Source organism: Rattus norvegicus, chromosome 2 (genome assembly GCF_021556685.1).
Source record: "Rattus norvegicus strain SHRSP/BbbUtx chromosome 2, alternate assembly SHRSP_T2T, whole genome shotgun sequence".
NCBI classification, from domain to species: domain Eukaryota; kingdom Metazoa; phylum Chordata; class Mammalia; order Rodentia; family Muridae; genus Rattus; species Rattus norvegicus.
In genome coordinates, this window is record NC_141535.1 from 137,540,598 (window position 1) to 137,564,218 (window position 23,621).

General features: G+C 44.7%; 1 pseudogene; it reads left to right on the forward strand.

The window, feature by feature from the left end:
- The first annotated feature begins 616 nt into the window (after positions 1-616).
- Eif4e-ps3 (eukaryotic translation initiation factor 4E, pseudogene 3) lies at positions 617-1,427 on the forward strand (annotated as a pseudogene).
- Positions 1,428-23,621: the final 22,194 nt, after the last annotated feature.

Here is a 23,621-nt window from a genome sequence, read left to right on the forward strand (position 1 = left end):
GGTCATCAAACAGTTCTGAATGTTCAAATTTCAAAGTCCTGACCTTTTGTCAGAGACGCCTGTTTATCTTTTTATATAGCAGATATTATATATAACCTATAGAATCTATCTGTCTGTCTTCTATCTGTCATCCATCTATCTATCTATCTATCTATCTATCATCTATCTATCTATCTATCTATCTATCTATCTATCTATCTATCTATCTATCTATCTATCTATCACACCCAAACAAACACACACACTCGAATGACTTACAGGCTGTGGTCCAGCTAATCCAACAATGGCTGCCTATGTATAGAAGGTCCAGGAATCCATCAATTGATCAGTCCGTAAGGCTGGATGTCTCAGCTGTCTTCAGCGTATGACAGAGTCCTGAGGAAGTAAACTCTAATGCCAGTGAAAAATGACCTTGCTAGCTAGGCAGGAGCAAGCAAGCAAAGAATAAAAGCTTCCTTCTTTCATGTTTTTGTAGGCTCTCAGCAGAAGGTGTGGGCCAGATTAGAAGTGGATCTTCCTACCTCAAAAGTAGATTTAAGGTGTGTCTGCCCACTTCAGAGATATGGCTTAGAAGTGGATCCTTTCACTTAAAATTAGGCAAAAATGGTGTGCGATCAGATCGATCTAAGATGGCGACTGTGGAACCGGAAACCACCCCTACCACTAATCCCCCACCTGCGGAAGAGGAAAAAAGAGTCTAATCAGGAGGTTGCTAACCCAGAGCACTATATTAAACACCCTCTACAGAACAGGTGGGCACTCTGGTTTTTTAAAAATGATAAAAGCAAAACTTGGCAAGCAAACCTTCGATTGATCTCTAAGTTTGATACTGTTGAAGACTTTTGGGCTCTATACAACCATATCCAGTTGTTTAGTAATTTAATGCCTGGCTGTGACTACTCACTTTTTAAGGATGGTATTGAGCCTATGTGGGAAGATGAGAAAAACAAACGGGGAGGACGATGGCTAATTACATTGAACAAGCAGCAGAGACGAAGTGACCTCGATCGCTTTTGGCTAGAGACACTGCTGTGCCTTATTGGAGAATCTTTTGATGACTACAGTGATGACGTGTGTGGAGCTGTTGTCAATGTTAGAGCTAAAGGTGATAAGATAGCAATATGGATGACTGAATGTGAAAACAGAGATGCAGTCACACACATAGGGAGGGTATACAAGGAAAGGTTAGGACTTCCTCCGAAGACAGTGATTGGTTATCAGTCCCACGCAGACACAGCTACAAAGAGCGGCTCCACCACTAAAAATAGGTTTGTTGTTTAAGAAGACACCTTCTGAGTATTCTCACAGGAGACTGCGTCACGCAATCGAGATTGGGAGCTGAACCAAAGCCTCATCAAAGCAGAGTGGACCACACTGAAGCTGATTCCATCCAAGTGTTGCTAAGATATAAGAGAAGTCTCATTCGCCTTTGTCTTGTACTTCTGTGTTCATTCTCCTCCCCCACCCCAATTTTTGCTAGTGTGTCCACTATCCCAATCAAAGAATTACAGTATACGTCACCCCAGAACCCACAGATGTGTTCCTGGCCCGCTCTGTAACAGCCGGGTAGAATTACCATGACACACACTTGACTTTCCACAGTATTCGAAAAAGAACGTGCATTTCTGTCACCTTAGCAGGAAAAGATCTGGTTTTGTTCCACTCCATGCAGGAGCGGATTTGCTGGTGTGAGAGTCTAAGTACAGCTTCCTAGCAACCTTCTGTTTCCTGTCACAGCATTGTCCTTGCTGTCCTCTTGCTGATGGCTGCTAGATGTTAATTTATTTGCTTCCCTCCTTGATAACATTAGTGATTCTGATTTCAGTTTTTCATTTGTTTTGCTTTTGTTTTTTTCCTCATGTAACATTGGTGAAGGATCCAGGAATATGGAATAAACATTAAATTTGTACATTCTTTGGTAATTTTTTGTTTTTTTGTAACTACAAAGCTTTGCTACAAATTTATGCATTTCATTCAAATCAGTGATCTATGTGTGATCCCTAAACATAATTGTGGACTATAAAAATGTAACACCATAATTACATTCCTAACTAGAATTAGTTGTCTGCTTTTGTATCTTTATGCTGTACTTTAACACTTTGTATTACTTAGGTTATTTTGCTTTGGTTACAATGGCTCAAGTAGAAAAGCGGTCCCATCCATATTAAGACAGTGTACAAAACTGTAAATAAAATGTGTACAATGAAAAAAAATTAGCCAAAAATCCCTCAGAGGTGTGGCCTCCATTTTTGGGTTCTAGTTAATTCCAGTCAAGTTGACAACCAAGAGTAGCCATCACAGTGATGTCAAGTCTTAGAGTGAGATTGAAAAGACCCTGTCATTCTCCAGTCCAGAAATATAATGCAGTGTCTAGTTTTTACCTTTTTGTGATTTTGTTTATAGTCTTTGCAAAGCAACAATGGTTAACAGCCGAGGTCCAGCAAGAGGGGTTTTTCACAATTCTGAGGTCTCTAGAGGTTAAGATTCCTGTTGTTTACAATGCGTTCCTTGGGAGAAAGATGCAATTAATCCCAGAGGATAGAAGAGAAGAGAAACACCTTTTTGTGATGCAAGGCAGAAGAACAGAAATTAATTGAATGGTACAACATGCCTCATACCTAAAAGGTAAATTAGAAAAACTACTTATAATGGGAATAAAAGGAAATGTAGTTAATGTTGTGGTCTGATATCCCTCCTTCCCAGAATAGCTGTAGCCATCTTGTTCCATACCTGCCAGCTATTTCATATTGTTGCTATAACATGCCTGCCAGTCACCGACACAGAGAAGTCATTGGCTCAAGCACATGCTGACCACACACCCTGTTTTGGTCTGTATGTTCTGACTGTTCCGTATGAGATTTGCTAATCTTAAAAAAATTCCACAAAGCTTTACCTAGGACCCATCACATCTCAAAGGTCAATATGAACTGTTATATCTAAAATATCTTGAGCTGACCACTGGGCAACCCTTCCTGCACCTGTGAATGAGCTCACTATGGTTTTTTATGGGTGACACTGAAGAATGTTCCTAATTAGCCAAAAAGTTATGATTATGACACCCATACTCTGATATCTCAATGTTCTGAAAGTCCCCTGTTCACCACCCATCCACCACCTCCCTACCTTACTCAGGACCAATCAGCTTAAAGGTCAGCTAGTAAGACTTTGCCCACTGAGCCAACTGCTCTTCTCCTTGCCCTTTAAACGTTTAAGCCTGGTTTTTTCTACAAAAAGTCTACTCTGAGAGCAGACTGTACTGCAATTTGGCTACCATAGTCCTTTTTGGGGTCCTGGATGTCCAGTATTAAGGTGTGCATTCAATAAACTATTCTTGCTTAACTGCGATCCTTGTTTATTTGGTCTGAGTGGTGATTCCTAAACCCCAACAGTTAAAAATTATACTTGGAAAATGTTATCTCCATATTTGATATTTTTGCATTTGTTATTCTCTGCTCTAACATTACTCTCTGCTCTTTCCACATCCCTTTCTGTCTCAAGTCAAGTACATGTGAAGCATGAGGGTTTGTTTGTTTGTTTGTTTGTTTATGGAAATCGAATCTGTCGCTTTGTTTTTAGACTTCTCTATGACTTTCTTTGATATTGAAGCCAACACTCGACACAGCCTACATGTATGGCTCTAATTTGACTGTCCGTCTCATTAGATGTTACTCCTTACCCAAATGAACAGGGAAGACACAACTACCTCTTGTGTGAAGTGCTGCTTAAATATTTTCTCATTGTCGGGCATGGTGGTGCTGGTCTTTGATCCCATCACTTGGAAGGCAGAGGCGGGAGGATCTCTTTGAGTTTGAGGCCAGCCAGATCTATGTAGCAAACTCCAGGCTAGCCAGGGCTACATAAAGGTCCTGCCTCAAGCACACACACACACACACACACACACACACACACACACACACACACACACTCACACACACACTCACACTCACATATTCACACACTCACATTTTGCCTGCATGTATGTATACCCCATGTATGCCTGGTGCCTGAGGAGGCCAGAAGAGGGTCAGATCTCCTGGAACTAGAGTTATGGATGATTATGAGACACCATGTAGATGCTGGGAATTGAACTTGGATCCTCTGGAAGAACAACAAGTGTTCTTAAACACTGAGCTATATCTTTAGTATTCTAAGCCTTTAGCCATGTGTTCTATGTGACTAAGAAACTCAGACTTACTGTGACCTTGCTAGTCTCAACCACAGCCCTCTCTTGATTTGCTAACACGAACTGGGATCATGCTGGACCTAGACAAGCATGTTTCTTTACTTCTTCCAAGCCAAGATAATTATAAAGAAATTTCACACTATCGTTTGAAAAGAACCATGAAGAAGTTCTGGCCCTTGATGTCACATGATTACTGAGTTGACCATATGTGACTTCTTTATGAAATCTCCAGAAGCTGGTAAAGACACTCAGCATCCAGATACCTCAGAACAGGAGCAGGGACAGTTTACTCTCAATGTTCAATGTCTTTGATCTCTCCAGCCACAGGTTCCAATCGGCTCCTAACACTCTTCTACGTGTGAAGGACCTATTCTTTGTCAAGTGTTAGGCCTCAGATATTTTCTTAGGGCAACCGAGAGCAAATGAAGACATCATCTCCCACACTCTCTGCCGTGGTCCTTATGTGCTCATTACAGAAGAAACAAAGAGTCAAATTTCCAGAAGAGAAAAGGAAGGGACAAGTCTGGATGGACTGCACCTCCATTAGAGATCATTCTAGAAGTAAGCATTTCACCATTTGCTTCCACGACAACTGCTCTAGTCTCCTCTACTACCGTGAGAGGCAGCCTGGTTCCTGGTTGAGCAGAGGCTTGAAACCCTGGTGACTTGAAGGGATGGTAGGTATTTCACCTGACTCCCAGGCCCCTGGCACTAGCCACAGCCCTCCAAAGATTCGTGGCCATCAGTCACATAAGGGCAATGCTCCAAACCCCTCCATAGGTAGAGGATGTGACCACAGGTCACGTAGGCTCAAGACAGAGACAGATCCACATTATAATGAGGTACCTGAAGGCTTAGACAATAAACTTTCCTTCCCAGACACTCCTCCCTGCAACAGGTATTTAATCTCAGGCCCACCCTGAGAAGTGGGGTACCATTTTTACTCATCTACTTTCCGCCATGACAATAAACACCTTAAAATCTCTTTTCATCCGGATCCACCCTAGGGAGCTCTCGAGAAGGCCTTCACCTACAAGAGCCCCCACCTAATCTCCCTGTGATCCCAGCCACCTCCACAGGCCACTGTCCAGCCAAGGACTCTCTCCCTCAGGACCAGCTGTAGCTCCGTCTCTTTCCCCCAACCCAAGGCTACATCCAGCCCTGTGGGCCCCCACTCTGTTCTCAGCTCTTCTGTGGCATCCCGGCGGTGCCTGGATGCTCAAGAGCCTGAGAAGCGAAGGCCCCGGCCTCCTTGCAGGCCAGGGGACCCCCCCCCAAGTCAGCTCCTGCTGTGTCCTGCACTTAGACTGTGCTCCTGCACTTAGACTGTGCTTCCCCACCCCCCGGAGCGATGTCCCAAGGCTTCCCATAGCCCAACACCCACCTGGTGACAGTGTGGGGTAAGCATGGTCAAACTTCCCGCCTCCCCAAGCGTCTGAGCCCTGTGGCAGAGTGGACATGGGACAGCACTAACCTACACACAACCAGCATCGTGTACTTAAATGTGGGATGAGCTTGACCTAATTAGTAGCAGCGAGTCCCTGCTGGACATTTTGTATCTGTTGAACAGTCATATCCAGGTTAGGTGTGGTGGGTGGTTGTTTTGAGTTTTCTCAGGCAGAATCTGACTTTGCAGCCCTGGCTGCTTCTAACAGTCACTGTGTATCCCAGGTTTGCTTCAAACGCACAACAACAGTCTTCTCCTACCTCTGCCCCTTACTGGGATTAAAGGTGAGCACTACCGTAGCCAGCAAATATAACAGTCTTTGCAGTGCTGGGGATTGAACCCAGGGTCTTGTGAGTAGAAGGCAAGCATTCTGCCAATAAAGCCCTGTCCTCAGCCCCAAGTTAGTACAAAAGACAGAATTTGGGTGGTGGTGCCCTGTCATTCTTAGGTGTTCTCTGGGCTTTTATATCCATCAGTTATGGTCCAGTTTCTAACCAGCAAGCCTTGAATTGTAATTCTCTTTGGCCTATCCCTATCTGGTACCATAAAGATAGGGGCAAGAAGACAGGTGTGGTGGAAGACAGGTGTGGTGGCACATGCCTGTGATCCCAGGAGCCAGAGGCTGGAGGACCACAGAAACTTCTGGAGCAGTCTGGCAGACATAATTAATCCGGGCCAGCTGTCTTAGTTAGGGTTTCTGTTGGCGTAAAGGCACACCATGATCATAACAGCTTTTATAGAGGAAAACATTTAATTAGGACTGGCTTGCAGTTCAGAGGTTTAGTCCTGGCAGGAAGCATGGTGACACATAGGCAGTCTTGGTGCCAGAGAAGTTGCAAAGAGTTCTGTATCTGGGTTGGCTGGTAGCAGGAAGAGAGCCAGTCACTGGGCCTGGCTTGAGCATTTGAAACCCCAAAGCCCACCTCCTAGTGGCATGCTCACTTAACAAAGCTGCATCTCCTAATTCCTGTCAAGTAGCACCACTCCTTAATGAGTAAACATTCAAATGTCTGAGCCCCTGTGGGCCAAATCTATTCAAAACATCACACCAGCCAAGGCTACATAGCAAGAAGAAAAATAGGTTTAAACCAGGAATGGAGGAAGATAAAAGAAAGAGAATTAGGAATTCAAAATAAGTCTTCAGTTGCATAGTGAGTTTGAGGCTAATCTGATCTATACACAGAAGCCTTGTCTTAGGAAAACAAAATAAATGGATGAGAAATCAAACTAAAGGTAGGTAGGTAGGTAGATAGATAGATAGATAGATAGATATCAATAATAAATAGAAGATAGGCAAACAGATTATAGATAGATGGTTGATGGATAGATACAGATCGATAGACTGATCAACCAGAGTTACGTGGTAGGCAAACAGATAAAGAAATGATAGATGATAGATGGCAGGTAGATAAATAGTTAAGGTCACAGGTAGACGATAGACGGGTCTGTACCTAAGTCTCAATATAAAGAATGAAGTGAGAGCAAGTGTCCCACTGGAGAGGCTCATGAGGTCCTGTCTTTAGTGTCCACATCCTGAGTCACAGCCACCCTGGCCTGATTCCTTCTGTGTGGAATCCCAGATGGCTCGGCTCAATCATAATCTCACTGAAGCTGGTCCTTGCCTGATTGCTGCCCATCACGATGATCTAGTCCCAGGAAAAGAAGAGGAGGACAAGGAAGAGGAGGAGGAGGAGGAGGACAAGGAAGAGGAGGAGGAGGAGGAGGAAGAAGAGGAAGAGGAGGAGGAGGAGGAGGAGGAGGAGGAGAAACAAAATGAAACAGACCTTTCTAATTTTTAAAAACATTGCACTATAAAATGTGTGTGTTTTTTTTTTAAAGAATACTATCATAGTGCCAGTAGAGGGTGATAAAATACTTGTTTTCAATGTTACAAAAGTTGTTTTTAAGCAAAATTTCTTTCTCTTCTTTCTCTCCCTCCCTCCCTTTCTCCATCCTTTCTCTTTCTTTTTGCCAAATAAATTGACTAGGGCATTGGGTGGGAAAGAAATAAAACTAACAATAGGCCATGGGGAGTGGTACACAACTGTAGTGCTGGGATTTGGTAGGCAGAGGCAGGTAGATGGATCTCTGAATTTGAGACCAGCCTGGTCTATGTAGTGAGTTCCAAGTCAGCCTTGGCTACTTAGTGAGACTCTCTCCAAACAAACACCAAAAACAACCCACAAAGTAAAAGGAAGAGGAGGAAGAGGAAGAGGAGGAGGAGGAGGGAAAGGAGGGAGAAGAGGAGGAGGGGGGGAGGAGGAAGAGGAGGAGGAGGAAGAAAAGGTAAAACCAACCACAGAGCCAAGGTGGTCTCACAGCCTTGGGGTGGTTAGAACAGTGCATGGCTGCACAATTAAAGCCATTACTGGCTACGTTGATTCCTTATCAGCTGGCCACCTAGGAATATCTCTGAAACAAGCCACAAGTTACTGTGACCTAAGTTTGCAAAAGAATCGTGTTCTTTTCCTTCCTTCCTTCCTTCCTTCCTTCCTTCCTTCCTTCCTTCCTTCTTTCCTTCCTTCCCTCCTCCCTCCCTTCCTTCCATCCTTCCTTCCTTCCTTCCCTCCTTCCTTCCTTCCTTCTTTCCTTCCTTCTATTTTACATATATGGGTGTTTTGCCTGGATGAATGTTTGCACCCTACATGCATGCAGTAGCCACAGAAGCCACAGGAGGCTGTGAGATAGCCTGGAACTGGAGTTACAGACAGTTAGAATGTGGGTCCTGGGAGTCTGTCATCTAACAGAGGAGTCAGCACTCCTAACCACTAAACCACCTCTCCAGCCCAGAATCAATCAGTGGGACAGCAATGGTCAGTATGGGTGTGGGTGTCGTGGACACTCTGGTCCAGTATATGACCATTTATACGTCTGAGGATCTTCCAATTTCAAACAAAGGGCAAGCCATACATGACTGTCATACATTTTGAAATTCACAAGAAATCTGGGTTGAGATGGATTCCAGAGAGGTTAGGGCTTGAGTGAGAAGCACCTGTGGTGTGGACAGAAGAGCTGTCATGAGTTATCAGACGTGGACAGACTGGGAATAGAAACCCTGCTTACTAACTGGCAGCTTGGATCAACCCCGTGTGCCAGTGGACTTTGCTCCTTCAAAAGATGACTATTTGGAGCTTGGACGGCTAGCTTGGTAAGTGAAGTGCTACATAAAAGGACCTGAACTGGGATCCCCAGGACCCTGTAAAACCCGATCGGGAGGGACCAGTGTGAGGGGCCAGCTTTGTAATCTTAGAATCATCATTATCCTAAAGCCAGATAAATCCCAGGCCATGCCTGCCATGCAGGCCAATCTGTGAGATCCAGGTTCAAAGAAGACACTCACTCACTTGAAAAATAAGGTAGTAAGAGATAGAAGAAGGCATCCTATACTTGACATGGAGCTCTGGCTTCCACACATACACACACAGGCAGTGCAGCCCACAAACAGATTCACAGACACTGTACACACACACATAAAGAAACAAATACTGCTGTGGGACGTAGTGCAGGTGTATGAGTGCTTGCCAGTAAGCCTGGAGTCCTGGATTCAGACCTTACTTAGCGGTGCTACTGCAGCTCACGTGATAAAACACTTGCCTACATAACATGCCGGAGACTCTAGTCACCATTCCCGGTACCACAAACAAACCAACAAAAAGGTAAAGCAACAAAGCCGAAAACCGAACCAAACAACGATAAAAAACCAACCCTGTGAGTTCTCTGCACCCAAATCCCGTGGGAGGGAGAGCTAAACCTTCAGAGAGGCAGACACGCCTGGGAAACCAGAAGAGACTGCACTCTGCACACATCTCTGACGCCAGAGGAAAACACCAAACGCCATCTGGAACCCTGGTGCACAGAAGCTCCCGGAAAGGGCGGCACAGATCTTCCTGGTTGCTGCCCCCACGGAGAGCTCATAAGCAACACCCCACGAGCAAACTTGAGCCTCGGGACCACAGGTAAGACAAACCTTCCTGCTCCAAGCGACCTGCCTGGTGAACTCAAGACACAGGCCCACAGGAACAGCTGAAGGCCTGTAGATAGGAAAAACTACACGCCCGAAAGCAGAACACTCTGTCCCCATAACTGGCTGAAAGAAAACAGGTAAACAGGTCTACAGCACTCCTGACACACAGGCTTATAGGACAGTCTAGCCACTGTCAGAAATAGCAGAACAAAGTAACACTAGAGATAATCTGATGGCGAGAGGCAAGCGCAGGAACCCAAGCAACAGAAACCAAGACTACATGGCATCATCGGAGCCCAATTCTCCCACCAAAGCAAACATGGAATATCCAAACACACCAGAAAAGCAAGATCTAGTTTCAAAATCATATTTGATCATGATGCTGGAGGACTTCAAGAAAGACGTGAAGAACTCCCTCAGAGAACAAGTAGAAGCCTACTGAGAGGAATCGCAAAAATCCCTGAAAGAATTCCAGGAAAACATAAATAAACAAGTAGAAGCCCATAGAGAGGAGTCACAAAAATCCCTGAAAGAATTCCAGGAAAACATAAATAGGGCTGGAGAGATGGCTCAGCGGTTAAGAGCACCCGACTGCTCTTCCAGAGGTCATGAGCTCAATTCCCAGCAACCACATGGTGGCTCACAACCATCTGTAAAGAGATCCGATTCTCTCTTCTGGTGTATCTGAAGACAGCTACAGTGTACTTATATATAATAAATGAATAAATCTTAAAAAAAAACATAAATAAACAAGTAGAAGCCCATAGAGAGGAGTCACAAAAATCCCTGAAAGAATTCCAGGAAAACACAATCAAACAGTTGAAGGAATTAAAAATGGAAATAGAAGCAATCAAGAAAGAACACATGGAAACAACCCTGGATATAGAAAGCCAAAAAAAGAGACAAGGATCTGTAGATATGAGCTTCACCAACAGAATACAAGAGATGGAAGAGAATCTAGGAGCAGAAGATTCCATAGAAATCATTGACTCAACTGTCAAAGATAATGTAAAGCGGAAAAAGCTACTCCAAAACATACAGGAAATCCAGGACTCAATGAGAAGATCAAACCTAAGGATAATAGGTATAGAAGAGAGTGAAGACTCTTGAATTACCCTAGATGCCTAGAACAAAAGAAACTCAAGACGGATGATCAAAATGTGAATGCTTCACTCCTTCTTTAAAAGGGGAATAAGAATACCCGTGGCAGGGAATAGAGAGGCAAAGATTAAAACAGACACAGAAGGAACACCCATTCAGAGCCTGCCCCACATGTGGCCCATACATATACAGCCATCCAATTAGACAAGATAGATGAAGCAAAGAAGTGCAGGCCGACAGGAGCCGGATGTAGATCGCTCCTGAGAGACACAGCCAGAATACAGCAAATACAGAGGCGAATGCCAGCAGCAAACCACTGAACTGAGAATAGGACCCCCGTTGAAGGAATCAGAGAAAGAACTGGAAGAGCTTGAAGGGCCTTAAGACCCCATATGTACAACAATGCCAAGCAACCAGAGCTTCCAGGGACTAAGCCACTACCTAAAGACTATACATGGACTGACCCTGGACTCTGACCTCATAGGTAGCAATGAATATTCTAGTAAGAGCACCAGTGGAAGGGGAAGCCCTTGGTCCTGCTAAGACTGAACCCCCAGTGAACTAGATTGTTGGGGGGAGGGCGGCAATGGGGGAAGGATGGGAAGGGGAATAGCCATAAAGAAGGGAAGGGGGAGGGATTAGGGGGATGTTTGCCCGGAAACCGGGAAAGGGAATAACACTCGAAATGTATATAAGAAATACTAAAGTTAATAAAAAAAAAAATAAAGAACTTAAAAAAAAATTAAAAAAAAAAAAAAACAACCCTGTGTTTACAGATCAAAGGCAGAAGAAGCCTCGAATACACTTTGGAGACCACTAGATGGCAGCCAAGCCCACCTGACCCGCCTGGTCTGGCATTGAGGCGTCTTACAAACGTCGTGGTGAGAGGTGGGGGAAACTGACCCCCAGGTACGGCATTGGAGTGCCATACTTCAAACATCACGGTGGGAGGTCGGAGAGTGCAGTTTGGGGGGATTGAATGTGGGGAGCAGAGCCTGGTGTATGGAGGCCTTGCAGCTTACTTGCTGTCGTGGCTTGAATCTGGTCAGAGGGGTCTCTTCCCAAGTAGGGCGGCTGCTTCTCAATGGGCAGGATAGTTCACATGGGACAAAGACACTGAGCCGACAGGGAAAACTGTGGGATGGCCTAGCCTTGAAGTATTGTAACTTAAAGCCCCGCCCTTGGTTGGTGGAGTCCACGAGAACCCTTTCTCAGCTGAGAACTTTCTATCATTTAAATGAACTTCTGACTTACAAGATAAAAGACCCTGTAAACAGGCTTGCTAAACCTGGGGCTAATCCTACACGTAAGCGTCTATTACTGTCTGTTACTCCATTAACTGCCTCGATCCCTTCAGCAGGTACCTATTATCATGATAGTTACTCTCAAAGAGAACTTCCTGGGGGGTGGGGCGGGGAGAATTTGATTGTGAATTTAAACCTCTTGACTTCAGGTCTAATAGCTTGCTGAACTGTCTAGTGTCTGGCGGGTGTGTGAGCGGTAAGTAAGTATAGGTCTAATAATTAAGAGGTGGCCTGCACTGGGAGCTGTAAGCAAAGACGCCATGGGGTTTGGAGCCCAGCTCTGAGTTGTTAACATGGCCTTGTTGATAGGTTATTTCTCCACAGGTTAATGAGCCAAATTCAAGCCAGGTTTGAATATATTAAGGGCAGGTTTATTGGGGAGCTGTGCTTGGGTGAATTCACTGACCCCAAGGACCGAGGCCAGGGAAGTCGTCATGGGGAGGTGGGGGGCACACGGGTGGAAATCGAGAAGGAGAAAGAGGGAGAGGCCAAAATGTCAGAATTATATAGGGAAGAGCCTCTGGAGGAAGGGCAATCCAGCCCCTGAGCTGGATATACCAGATTGGGACTGAGGGATGCTGGGAGACCTGGATGCCAGGTCTGTTTTCATATGTAAAATATGCACCTTAGTCCCTTGTGCCTGTCCAAAGCTTGTGGGGAGAAGTCGTACAGTCTCTCTCTCTCTCTCTCTCTCTCTCTCTCTCTCTCTCTCTCTCTCTCTCTCTCTCTCAAAAATTTGATTTCTTAGTCTCTCACTGAACCTGGAGCCACCCATTGGCTAGCCTGTCTAGTGAGCAAATCCCTGGGACCTTCTGACTCTGCCATGTGTTGCCATGACCCAGTTTTTACATGGGACCCAGGGATTTGAACTCAGGTCCTCATGCATAGCAAGCACTTTACCACTGAGCTATCTCCCTGTCTTTCATTTTAAACTTATCTTGCCTTGCAAAGTGGCTCACACATTTGATACATTTAATAATCAACAGGCTTAGGCAGTGAGTTTGAAGACAGCTTGAGCTGCAAAGGACACACACCCCCTTTCTCAAAAATCAAAGCCAATCGATCTCCTTAGCTTTATTTTTATGCATTTTTAGTGTATTTTGTGAATCTGGGGGGCTGAATGCGGCCTTGCGCATACTGGACAAGGGCTCTCTGCCACTTAGTGACACCTTCAACCCCCTTAGATTTTTTCCCCCAGTAAAATAGCCTCTGCTCTTATGAAGCCTAAGAAGCTTTATGAAGATAACATGTTTCTGTAGGCAAGTGTTAGGACAGTTCTGATACGCTCAAAGTGCTGCGTAAAAACATTCTTCTATGACGTGGACCCCAACACTGGATACCCTACTCTTAGGACAAAGGACTCTGAAACTTTGACAGATGAACACTTTATTTGCTTAGCTGCCTCTTAGGATCCTTTAGTTCTTAAACGGAATGTGAGAAGTCCACCCAAACCCTCCAAGCAGCTGCTGGCTATTTGACCACTGTATTAGCTCAGCTAAGGCTACAATAACAAAATGTCACAGAGTGGGTGTTCTAAACAAACAACATTAACTCTCTCAAAGTGTTTGAGCTCAGGTCTAAAGTGAAGTTGTCTAAAGTTTGATTTCTTTGGGGGTCCCATCCCTCACCTGGACTTGCAGGTGGACCCCGCATTCACTCTGGTGTTTTTTGTCTTTGCAAACGTATCTGTTTACATTTCCTCGTGCAGAGACAAGTTGCTCTTGGGACCACCCTAATGATCTCATTTTAACTTACCTTCTTCAAGGCCCGATTATTTCTATCACCGAGTGTGCTGGCTGGTTGTGTGTGTCAACTTGACACAAACTGGAATTATCACAGAGAAAGGAGCCTCCCTTGGGAGATGCCTCCATGAGATCCAGCTGTAAGGCATTTTCTCAGTTAGTGATCAGGGGGGAGGGCCCAGCCCTTTGTGAGTGGTACGGTCCCTGGGCTGGTGGTCTTGGGTTCTCTAAGAAAACAAGCTGAGCAAGCCATGGAGAGCAAGCCAGTAAGAAGCATCCCTCCATGGCCTCTGCATCAGCTCCTGCTTTCTGACCTGCTTGAGTTCCGGTCCTGACTTCCTTTGGCGATGAACAGCAATGTGGAAGTGTAAGCTGAATAAACCCTTTCCTCCCCAACTTGCTTCTTGGTCATGATGTTTGTGCAGGAATAGAAACCCTGATTGAGACACCGTGGTATTTGTGGCAGTGGCAGTGGGAAGTAGGCCTTCAGCATAGCAATCTGAAAGGGAACGACTGATTCTTCAAACAGTCAGGTTCTCCAAGCAAACGAAGCAAAAGATAAAAACAAAATCAAAACAAGCACACAGAACAGCTTACGTATGCTGTGTCAATCAAAGGATGGAAGGAGCTTTTGTCTCCTTCTTCCTGCAGAGCTGGAGATTGGAGCACGTATGTTAGGGAAGCCTCTAGGAGAGCTGTATCCTCCAGCTCTGATAGATACCGTGTGACAGGAGAAGGCAAGGGAAGTAGTCTTGTCACTGCTGGGTATTAGTGTGCTGTCCTGACATCACAAGAACCTGCACAGACCACATTCTACCCAGGACTTTAAATTAAATGCATCGTGATTTTTAAATCATCATCATCATTATCATCATCATCACCATCACCAACATCATCATCATCATCTACAAAATTTTTAGCTGCTCTTTCCCGTGCCTTCCCCCAAGTTGACTGAAATGGTAAGTAGAGAACTAAATAGAGGTGAGCCTTCTCAGGAACATGGATGTCTCTTCAGCAGGATCCAACTCAAGAAAGGCCTTGGATCTTCTGAGGATCAAAAGGAGCTTTCTGTGCCACTTGCATGATTTCTCCATCAAGATGCGGGCTTGTGCACACACGCAGTGTGTGTATGCGTGTGCGTGCGTATATGTGTGCTCGTGAGTGTGTATTATTTCTTGTGTGCAGTAGCACTCCTGCATGTGGTGATCAAGGTTAGAACAGTTGTCTTCCTCAGCTGCTGTTCATCTTGTTTCTGGGCATGGAGGTGCCCACCGTTAGTCCCAGCACTCAGGAGGCAGAGGCAGATGGAGCTCTGTAAGCTTGAGACCCGTTTGGTTTATACAGTGAATTCTAGGAGAGCCAGGGCTTTATAGAGAGACCCTGACTCCAAATATAAAAGCAAATATAATTTTGTTGTTATTATTGCAGGGCGGGGCATGAGAGGAGGTCAGAGGACAGCTCTGTGCCGAGTTCTGAGGACTGGACTTGGCTGGTATAACAGATGCTTTGCCAGAGAGTTGTTTCCCCAGCACCCTCCACCCCCCATTTTCTAAGACAGGAACTCTCGCTGAGCGGCTAGAGTGGCAGCCAGTGCCAGAGAGCCCTGGGATGTAGTTGTCTTTGCCAACCACTGTGGTCCAGACCTGTGCTGCCACACCCCAGCTGGGAGCTGGAAATGCAGATCTGATGCCCGAACAGGAGCACTGACCGAGCCATCTCTCCACCTCCTGTGGCCTTTTCGACCTAACTTTTCATGATTCTCAGTTTAAGAATGTATTCCCAAACACTAAGAAGGTTGCTGTCAACCAAACCCCAACGCAACTTAAATCTTTTAAGAAGTATTTAAACTAACATTTGCAATACAAATTCCTACCTTGATTATATGATGGGACAGTATTTTTTTCCCCACTTCAGGTCCTCCTGGTCATGTTTCCGAAGTTCTCGTCACTTTTTATTTAGTGACTAACTAAGTTTGTTGTGTATTTTAATTAGGTTTTAAAAATTAGGTGGCATTTTTTGGGCTCTTTTAACAGAATATTGCTGTGTGTACACATCTCAGCACGAGTTGCCATTTGGTGTCATAGGACAGCTACTGAGAGTAGCCAGTGTAAGAATAACTGTAAAATAGGATAATACAGATGAGATACCTTATTAACAAAGAGAGAATCCCTTTTAATTTTAAAAGTGAACAGGAAGATTAAGCTGTGGCCTTCTTCCTTGAGGAATATTTAACCAGTTTAAAAGAGAATTAAAGAAAAACCACACAAGAGTGAATGCAGGCCCCGGAAGCCAATGTATTCCAGTTCCCTTTAGGTAATGTAGTGTGTCTGTTGTTGTAACTGTCTGTGTGTCTCCCTTCCCTAATCTTTTTTTTTTCCTTAGAAATCTGATTTTTAAAGTTTTGATTTGTATTTTATTCATGAAATAAACAAGCCTGAAACCTTTGTTTCTTAGAGGCAACATCTTTTAGGGGAAATATATATAAACAGCCTCCTGTCCCAATGTTATTTTGTGCCTAACTGGCCACTTCTTAAGCCTTCCACCCCCAATAGCTTCCACCTTGAGGTCACTTCTGGAACTGCCTGTGACCCTGACCATGGTCCAAACATACTATGTAGTGTCTAGAAGATACTGCTGGGTCTTGTTACTAGGCCGTTCTAAATCTGTCACTAATGTATTCCCCCAGCAGCATTGGTATAACTTTGGTTTTGTCTTTTAAAATGCAGTATGAGGCGCTTGGGCAACCAGGGGATTGAGCCTGCTCTTGGTCTGATAAAGGATTCAAATTTTTTAAATTGCCTCAGTCAATGTGAATTCTGGTTCTGTTTTTTAGTTCTGGCTAAATAAATGGGACAGGCCCAGGGAGAGCTCCATAATTAAAAGGAATACACCCATTCTTGGGGAGTTTTCCTCTGGACATTAGGGGTGTTAAAAGCTGTCTTCTTGGTTTGGGAAGGCAACTTTTCCCAGTCCTTTACAGGAAGTTGGGATACCAATAGTGGGAGACTCTGCATTCTGGTTCGAGCTCTCATGAGAGTTACAGGTTTGCTTGAATAAATAAATGGCTGGCCAAGTATGTAAATGATTAAATGAGTGACGTGACGGACAAGTCTGGCCCAGAGTGTTGTTTATTCGATTGATTGATTGATTGACTCGTTGATATTTCTGTTTTGTCTGGTTCTCGCAAATGGAAGATGATTGAATTTCTGCTGGTTTTCTGGGTTCTGCCAGTAGGTGGCACCCTCTGCACGCCATTGCTAACTTTTTTTTCTTGTTTTCCCCCTCTCAAGTCAGCTCCACGCAGTGGGGAGTCCACACCCAGCCCAAGCTTTCTTAGGGCAAGGTCCCTAGGATCTCCACTCGCCTTGGGCTGCCCCTGTCCTGCCAGCGCAGTAGTCAGAGGAAACACCACACCCTCTGGGTGGGGGAGGTGGGCAGTGATTTAGAGAAAGGGCATCGCCCTTTCCTGATCTCTGTTCCTTTTTCTACTTCAGATCTGTATAACTGGAAGATCCAGACCACTACCACCATCCCTCCCTTTTTTTCCCCTCCTGATAAGTCCCAAGCCATAACTGGTAACTGCCCTCTGTCACTCACACCCATCTCCTTACGTGGGATGTTTGCCAGCAATTCTGACTCTGTTTACTTTGGCGGATAGGAAACTTAGTAGGGCAGGGGCAAAGAAGGTTTTTTTTTTTTGTTTTGTTTTGTTTTTTTTTTTTTTTGGCCTCAGCCACCGGTACATATACTGAAAGCTACTGTCTTTTGAAGCGGCTTTTCCTCCCAAACACCCCGAAACACCAGCATGCACGCAGGTTCTCAGGTCTTAGACACTGTACTTTATAATTGGAATTCAGGGTGTGGCTCAAAAACCCATTAATTTGTGTACAACTTCTGAGGTTCCTTAGGGCTCAGAAGAGTCCTGGAGCAGTTCTAAAGCATTTGTGGGGTTCAGGGGTGGGGGGTCCTTAAAATTTTATACCTCTTTTGATCCATTGGCTGCAGAAAATGCTAGGACATTAAATTTAACTTTTTGTCACTCAATCACTTCTAGACATCTACAAAAACAGAAACAAACAAAAAAGTTAGAGGGATTTACAGGAGCACAAACTCTCCGTGTACAATGGCCAGGACACTTAAGGGGCAGAGGCAAAGCCAAGAGAGTGCTGGCTGCTGCCCTACGGCTCATCTGAATTCCCCACTGCTTTACCTGCTCACGTCCAAGGGAGAGATCTTAAAAAACAAAGAAATGAAAAAGATAATAATTTAAAAAAAGACGCTAGTACAAGGGACCACAGGCACAATTAGAAACCACAACCTAAAAAGAACAGTTAACCTGAGCTACAGGTATGTGACTCACCCCTTCAAGGTGGTCCCAGACTGCCCTTTTCTTCCTTCTGAGCAGAGATGTTCATTGAAGATTAGGCACCACCGGGATTGGGGATTTAGCTCAGTGGTAGAGCGCTTGCCTAGCAAGCACAAGGCCCTGGGTTCGGTCCCCAGCTCCGAAAAAAAGAAAAAAGAAAAAAAAAAAAAAAAGATTAGGCACCACCACTGCCTTTACTCCTCAAAACAAACAAACAAACCCCCAAAAAACAAAAAAAACAAAACAACAAAAAACCCTAAAATTTCCTTTGTACCTGCTACCAACTCAGCTTAGCTGCTTCCCCTGACTCCCACCCACCTCCCATCTTAAATGCATTTTCTAGTTCTCCCAGACTCCATACCCAAAACAAATTGAGATCCAGGGATCCTGCTCCAGGACCTGCAACAACAGTTTCCTAAGGACTGGGCTGAGACAAATCCAACAGGCTTGGCACGTACCACCCACCAGCTGTGGTAAGTCTCTTGGCTACAGCCGTGCCGATAAGGGTTCAGCAGTATCCCATAAACCAGAAGACTAGACTAAAAATTGCTCCTCTTATCCAGAGGCTGTCAGAAGCTAACATCCTCTCACCATGCCAGTTGGCTTGGATTATGCCTTCCCATATTCCAAATCTGTACACTTTGCTCAGTCTCCTCCTGACAGACATCCAGGGCTGGATAGACAGTCTGAATGCTCCCCTCCCCATCCCCCTGGCACCAGTGAGCCAGATCATATTTGCCTTTGACTAGACTGATCCAGTGTCCAGGGAGACTAACCAGCTAACCTGGACATGACTTAAAATTCCCTAGACTCTTTGGGGAGACATTATGAAAAGACTTAACGAGACTCAGGGTGTCGCCCCTTGGCTCCTTTGCACTCCAGCATATAGATGATCTCCTACTGCAGCTGCTGACACCACCACCTGTTTGAAGCACACAGAGAACTTGCTCCAGCTGCTCCCATTGGGATTGTGTCTCCAGGAAGAAGGCTCAGCTCTGCCAAATGGAGGTCTCTTGTAGGATACTGGTTCACTCAAAGGAGGAAATGCTCAATGATACCCAAAAAGGAAGGGGATGGGGAACACTGCAAGCTCTGGACTCCTGGGTTTGCTGCAATAGCCCAGCCACATTATTCTGTGATCTAAAGGCAGGAGACTAGCCTTTTTAAAGGACAGAAACAGGGGAACAAGCTCTCCAGAAACTAAAGTAGACTCCAAACCAGAACCTCGGTTTTGACCTTACCAAATGCCATGTCTACCATGACTTATTAGAAGAGAGGACTAGGGGCTGGGGGAGATGGCTCAGTGGTTAAGAGCACCCGACTGCTCTTCCAGAGGTCGTGAGTTCAATTCCCAGCAACCACATGGTGGCTCACAACCATCTGTAAAGGGATCTGATGCCCTCTTCTGGTGCGTCTGAAGACAGCTACAGTGTACCTATATATAATACATGAATAAATAAATCTTTAAAAAAAAACAAAAGGGAGGGGACTACTGACTACAGAAACAAACACTGAGATGCTGGGAGATGGTTTTGTGCCCTGAGTATTCAGACGCTGAGCAGAATGCCGGGGATCCCCCAGAGGGGTTCCCTCAGGAGGATGGACGGAGCAGGAGTGGCCAGGATGAGACTAAGATGGCGGGTAGCGGGGCCCAGGGCTGGGAAGCAGGCAACATAGTCGGGTTAGAATAACTGTGAGCCCTGCCTGGATACAGTGCAAGAAGACTTTAGTAAATATAAGGTCTCTATGTCTTTCTTTGGAAGCTAGAGCAGGTGTAGAAAAGGCAGAATTACTTTGCACTAAGACTAAAAGTGTTAGACAGGCATGTTAATCCCAGCACTCAGGAAGCAGAGGCAGACAGATATCTGAGTTCAGGACTCACCTGGTCTACACTGGGAGCAGCTCTCTGTTCACATCTGTGGGTACCTTCTCAGGTCTTAAATGTAACTCGGAAACTCCACTGAGCTCCCTAACCTCGGAGTTCCAGACAGACAGATACATAAACTAGACTAGGAAGCCTATCTTCTCTAGATTAGTTCTTAGACCCAGTAAAAATAGGCCTAGTCCTTTACCCCTGGCCTTCCTAGAATACCTCTTGAGATAGGATACACTTCCTGTGAGATCATGTTTGGAAGGCTATCCCTGGTTGCTTTGTTTAAGAGAACCTATCATTGGTGACATTAATAATCAATCCTTTTAAAGTAACTCCAGCCTCTTCAAAAGGTCCAGACTGAGTCCATTTTAGGGTTTGGGAGCCCATCTGCTTCCCTCCTCAGTGCCCTGTTGTTTATTCTAACCCAGGACCAAATGTTCATCTAAAAGTTTCAGAAAAATGGATTGACACATGCCTTGAAAGGACCTCACACTGTCCCTCTGGCAACATCAACTGTGATAGAGGTTGATGGAAGGTCCTGGATTCATCCTCCCATGCCAAGCCTGTTCCAGATCAAAACCAGAATTGGACCATCTCACTTGACCCAGACTCAGGCTAAGACTCTCAATATCTCTCTCTCTCTCTCTCTATCTCTCTCTCTCTCTCTCTCTCTCTCTCTCTCTCTCTCTCTCTCTCTCTCTCTCTCTCTCTCTAACAGAACTCCTGTTTGGTCATATATATTACCTCCTTTCTGCCTCTTGGAATCTTAGTCATCTCACCGTTACTCATAACTCAGAGACTTACTTCTCTCTCACACACAGGAACTTGGTTTGCCTGTCCTACTGGACTAGTCCGTTGCTTGACCTCAAAACATATCTATAATAACTGGGGGAGAACTGCGGGTGTCCACTGTCTGCCTCTATTTGCTAACTTACCTGTTGTAAGGCCCATTTCTCCTCCTTAGGGCTGGAGGACTCAAGGCAGTGCCATCAAGGACGGGGCAGCCCTCCTGTACCCCAAGTGGGGCAGCCAACAGGGAGAAAAGAGGTGGCCACCTATGGTCTCGAATAAGCGTACACTTGGGGGAGCGTGAGCATGCATAACACTGTTTTATTACATAGCTGATTCTGATCTCACAGGAGACTAATAGACAACCACATCTTCAGTGAAGGTTGTTTAATGAAATCTACGAACATAAATTCCTAATCCCACTCTGGTTTCCTTTGTGGCCACGTTTGAAACAGAGAGGAGCCACGAGAATTTTGTTTTGTTTTCCTTTAAATCTTGTCAGTTGCCTCAAGCTGGTGGACCTGGCTCTGACGCCAGCAGCCTGACTGTGGGGTTAGATTAAATGGAACAAGGCCCAATAGGATAAACTTTCATGGGTTTTGACCTCTGGAACTCAGGAGAAAGGATGATTTTCCTATTAAAATAAAATGCAGTAATGATCACTCTCTGGTGCTTAAGGATCTCAGTGTGATTCAGGATACAAAAAGCCAGGAAGGACTTCAGATAAGCCAGCCAACCCGGAAGAGCGGGTTACCGAAGCTGTCTCAATAGCCAAGTACTGATGACAGGCTAGGCCCTACTTCATTTCTGTATACAAATGTAAAAATCGTCATTATTGTTGCTAATTACCTTGTATCTAGGCATCTTTTAGTAATGTAAACTGAACTGGGTTTCTTTTTGAAAAAACTATTTTAGCCTGTGGATATTGCTTGTATGTACATGTGGACCATATGCATGCAGTGCGCGCAATGACCAGAAGGTGGCAGAGGATGCCCTGGAACTGGAGTTGCTGGTGGCCAATTGTGTGTGTGTGTGTTTTGGTTTTTGTTTGTTTGTTTGAATTTTCTTGTTGCAGGGGTACAGGGTGTGTTCAGGAAAAACTAGGAACATAAATTTGTAATCCCATCCTATTCCCAGAGTAAGTTTTTCTTTAAAAATTCCTATGATATTTATGCTCACTGGTCAGAAGAGGTGGGACTCTCCGAAACCGGGTCTTCAAGAAGCTTGGAGAAGCAGGTACTCTTAACCACCGAGCCATCTGTCCAGCTTCTTGACCTGGTCTGTAAGCAGAGTGGAATGCTAATAGTGACCTAAAAGGAGAAGGAAAGTTCCAAATATTATCAAACATCCTCTGCTTTCTGTGCGCTCCATGCTGGCCAGGAACTGATAGAACCTAGACTAGAACTTGCTGCATTTCTTCTGTCTTAGCCTCTCGGGTGCTGGTATCACAGTCTTGAAATGCATTTCTTTCCAAGTGTAAATTTCCTAGAAGAACCAATTTGAGCTATGAAATTAACATTGGATTAGTGTCCAGTCCCAACATTTTATAGCTGCAGACGGTAAACTCTGAACGTGGATAGCAGCTGGTCCTGGTCCAGTTTGATTACAGTTAGGTCAGCATCTAAGAAAACCCTGTAAGTAAATCTGTACCTGATTTTCATTTCTGTGTAGATCAAGCGTATCAGCCCTTGCTTTACTAGGTGATTTGAATGGTTGACTCAAAATATAGCTGTAAGCTAAGTGTAGTGGTGCACACCTTAAGTACCAGCAATCGGGAGGTAGAGGCAGACAGATCTCTAGGAGTTCTAGGCCAGCCAAGGCTGCATTGTGAGACCCCGTCTAAAGACAAAAACGACAAAAGAGGGCTGTGAAGTGCTTGGCCTATACTTATTGTTGAAAGTCTTTATTGAGATAGATTCATATATGGTCTCTCTCTCTCTCTCTCTCTCTCTATATATATATATATATATGTATATATATATATATATATATATATATATATTTCTCTCCTTATGTTGTTAGAGTCTCTCTTGTGTGTGACACCAATGTGCTACACAACAAGCTTCATATATATATATATGAATATATGTATACATATATATATGGTAGTTTATGATTTTATGATTTAAGGTCTAGAGCTAGAAAGTTTAGAAATAAAACTTGCATGCACACATTTACATACATATATGTTATTTATTTTAGTTTTTGGAAAAGTGCTACCGATTTGAATCTAGGTCCTTGTCTCTTTGAGTGACATCATGTGATAGATTTTCTTGTTTCCAGTGATGCACAAATCAGAAAAACAGAAGATGTCTGCACTGGTTGGTTTTGTCAACTTGACACAAGCTAGAGTCCGCAGAGGGGAAGGGGCCTCCATGAGATCTGGCTGTAGGGCATTTTCTCAATTAGTGATCCACTGTGGCTGGTTCCAACCCTTGGCTGGTGGTTCTGGGTTCTAGAAGAGAGAAGACTGAGCAAGACAGAGGAAGCAAGTCAGTAAGCAGCACCCTCCATGGCCTCTGCATCAGTTCCTGCCCCATGTGAGTTCCTGTCCTGACTTCCTTTGGTGATGAGCAGCAATGTGGAAGTGTAAGCGGAATAAACCCTTCCCTCCCCAGCCTCTTGGACTTAGTGTTTGCATCACAGCAATATAAACCCTGACGCCATCAGCCTCCAGTGGAGCTTGGTTTTTGTATTACAAAGTATTTCCAAGTTTGAATCTTGTGGTGCTCAAACATGCAACATAACTCAAATATCCTATTTTGAATTTGTTGTTGAAACATCAGATTATTTAACGTACATATGGCATCCTTTTTTTTCCTTTGAGACAAATTAGTTTCTTTCCAGGCACT